The following is a 3,682-nucleotide window of genomic DNA, read 5'->3' on the forward strand; positions in this document are numbered from 1 at the left end:
GGGACCCTCTAGAAATTACCAGGGACCTGGGAGATGCTAGACTCTTAGGACTCAAAGGAAGGGACCTTAGATGAAATGCCCAACAGTGGAGAGAGGGAACTTCCTTATAGAGGCCACCTCCAGCAAATAGACAGGGCATCAAGTGGAGGGATGGGTTACCATCTCACAGTCAAAAACTCTAACCCAGAATTTTTCCTGTCTAAAAGAACTGCTAGGACAAAAATGGAGAAGAGATTTGGGGAAAGGAGGTTGAGTGGCTGGTCCAAATTGGTATCCATATCAAGGGGAGGCTCCAAAGCCTAACACTATTACTGATGCTATGGTGTGCTCACAGACAGGAGCCTAGCATGGCTGTCCTCCGAGAGAACCAACAAACAGCTGACTGAGACACATTCAGATACTTACACACCACCAATGAACTGAAGTTGGGGACCCCTGTGGTTGAATTAGGGGAAAGCTGGAAGAAGCTGAGAAGGGCAACCCCATAAGAAGACCAGCAGTCTCAACTAAGTGCCTTGACATGTCTCAGACACTGATCCATCAACCAGGCAGCATACACTAGCTAGTCTGAACCCTCAACACATACACACCAGAGCACTGTCTGGTCTGGCCTGGCGGGGTGGAGTGGGGTGGGAGGAGAGCATCTGTCTCCTTTCTGTTCCACCATAAAGAAGAGAAGGGGCAGGGCAGGCTCTCCTGTGCTCATGCCTTCAGGACCGGGTCACCTACAACTCTCAGGGCCAGCTCTAATTTGCTGCCCAAGCAAAGTGCAGGACCCTCTCATGTGCTTCAGCCTGTGATGGTCGGGAAACAGCTCTCTTGTTCTTATGACTCCACAGCCAGCTCTCCTGCCTGCTGTGAATAGCAGTGGGGTTTGGGGGAGGACGTCTCTCCTTGCCCAGGCTTCTGTATGGAAAACAAGTTGCTGGACCAGAGCTCCCATGCTCAAATGTACAGGGCCAGGTCTTCCAAGATACTCTGGCAAAGGATGAGACCAATTCTCCACAGTTCTTCAGACATCGATATATCTCCAAGTGGCAGCCTAACCAGGGTCATTTGCCTGGCCATTGCTGGTAATAGATCCCCGTGGATGTAGAGCAAACTTAGACACGGTCCCTGGTGGAAGCACAGGCCAGGACCCCATCATGGTCCCAGGTGGCATCACCAGCTACTCACATCAGGATGTTCCTCACAAACCTCAAGTCTCCCATTCTTCCTCTCTTCATTGTGCCCACATTCTTAGGTGTTCATTCTCTTCCATTTCTCTACCACTTAGTTGCTCCACTCAGTGGAACCCAGGGTCTCTGAGTGTCTGGGGTCATCTCAGGAGGGGTCTCAGGAGTGCTGTACCCCAGTCATGCATTGTGGATCCAGGCAGGGATCATCTCAGCTATAGTCTTCCCCTGCCCAGGCCTTCCCAGCACCAGACTGGTAGTCATCACTGGATAGTTCTCTGTCTGGACGCCGTTGCACCTGTCTGGTGATCCTCTGGGGCTCGCTCCTCACCAGGTCTGCCTGAGTGCCCCCTTGCAAAGGTTGTTTGCCTTGGGCTTACTCCCTCCTGAGCCAGGTGGGGGTCCCAGGTGGGGCTCTTCTAGGCTCCAGCTTGCTCCTTGTCCTGGGAGCCCATCTGGTCCTTTCTAGGGTCAGACTGGTGGTAAGCCTCAGTCTCATATTTTTCAGAGATTAAGCTACTAATCATTCCAGTGTTCACAGGTCAGAACTCTGAGTATAGACACAGCCTCTCTCTCTCTCTCTCTCTCTCTCTCTCTCTCTCTCTCTCTCTCTCTCTTTTCTCTCTCTCTCTGCCACCTACTGATGCATATGTGACACAGCAGCCACACCTGCTAAGGCTCTAGGGATGAACAGACGTTCTATAATCATCATCATTATATTGTTTTATTTATTCCAAATGTTACCCCCTTCCTTGTCCCCCCTCCCAGACCCAGAGTTCTTAACTCCATCCTCCTTCCCCTTTGCTTCTGAGAGGGTACTTCCTTACCAACCCACCAACCCCCACCTCACCCCTGTCAGCTTTTCCCTTCCCTGGGGTATTAAGTTTCTAGAGGATTAGGCACATCCTCTCCCACTGAGGCCAGACAAGGCAATCCTCTGCTAGATATGTGCCAGGGGCCACATCCCAGTCCATGTTTGCTATTTGGTTGTTAGCTTAGTCTCTGAAAGCTTGCAGGGGCTCAAGTGTGTTGATACTGTTGTTCTTCCAAAGGGGTTGCAATGCCCTTCGGCTCCTTCAGTCCTTCCCTTAACTCTTACATCGGGGACCCAGACCACAGTCCAATGATTAGCTGTAAATATCTACATCTGTCTCATTCAGCTGCTGGTAGAACCTCTCAGAGGACAGACATGCTAGGTTCCTGCTTGCAAGCATAGCATGGCATCAGTAAAAGTGTTAGGGTTTGGTACCCAGAGCAGACATTCGTAACAGAAGTCTCTCCCTGTGCTTTTGTACCTTGACTAGACATTAGCTTGCTACCAACACCTGACAGATGGAGATCTCCAAACTGGTAATACAGACTCTAACCAGGTCAGACCTCATGATGATCTCAATTTGAAGCATTCTCATTTACACTGTGACATCTAAAATGTCCCTATATCAGAGAGAAGACCGGTAGGAGGGACTTCTTCATCTGTCTTCAGGCCTTCATTTTGCTTGGCTCCAGAATCTTCTGACAAGCTGTACTTCTGGCCTTTCTCCATTACATGTGACTTTTTCTTCTACTGCTGCTTTGCCAGGACAGAGGGCCAATGGATATCCGGACTCCCTTCTGTGCAAATGACCTCTGCTTAGAAGAGAACAACATCTTGAGAGGTGGTGAGTTTAATGTTCCTACTTAGGAAGAGGCAAGTGCCGTCATTCAGGTCTATTTCTCTACATTTTCCTGATAAACCTTAGTGGGGAAAAAGTGAAGGCAGTGTCTCAGACTGATTTTTGTGCATTTCCATGATAAGCACTCAGGTGAAACCTGTGTAATAAGCTCAGTGGTATCGAAAAACCTCAGGCTTCTTCCAATATTATTATAACAGCAAAGAGATAAATTTACAAAAAAAAAATCAACCACAGATCCAATTCTCTAATGAGCATAAATGCCATTATTATAAATAAAATATCTACCAAACAAATTTAAGAACATGTTAAGAGGATCATGATCACAACAATTTTTTATACCTGTGACTCAAGAGCTTATCGGTATAAACAAAGCAGTAAGATAAATACTCTATATAATAAACCCAGGGGCAGAAATCTCATGACGATTTGATATAGAAAAGAGATTTGCTAGTATTGAACATATCTTCATGATAGATGGCTGGTAGATAGATAAAAAAATAGATGAAACATACCTCAACATAATAAAAACTATATGTGACAAACATATAGCTTACTTCATACTAAATGGGAAAAAATTCATGAGAACATGAAGCCTGGAAGAAGAGAAAGGTAGCCACTGTCAATACTCACTAAATTAAAAATGTGGATGACATAAAGTGAAATTTCAGATGCATTATTCATAACTCATTTTAAGAGTAACAAATTCCAGCCGGGCAGTGGTGGCGCACTTTAATCACCGCACTCGGGAGGCGGAGGCAGGCGGATTTCTGAGGCCAGCCTGGTCTACAGAATGAGTTCCAGGACAGCCAGGGCTATAGAGAGAAACACTGTCTC

At 47.0% G+C, this 3,682-nt stretch overlaps 2 pseudogenes; both read right to left on the reverse strand.

The window, feature by feature from the left end:
• Positions 1-1,685: 1,685 nt before the first annotated feature.
• On the reverse strand, positions 1,686-1,749 carry LOC115029493 (annotated as a pseudogene).
• A 43-nt stretch (positions 1,750-1,792) lies between these two features.
• On the reverse strand, positions 1,793-1,866 carry LOC115029492 (annotated as a pseudogene).
• Between the last annotated feature and the right edge of the window lie 1,816 nt (positions 1,867-3,682).

Source organism: Mus caroli, chromosome 15 (genome assembly GCF_900094665.2).
Source record: "Mus caroli chromosome 15, CAROLI_EIJ_v1.1, whole genome shotgun sequence".
Lineage (NCBI taxonomy): Eukaryota > Metazoa > Chordata > Mammalia > Rodentia > Muridae > Mus > Mus caroli.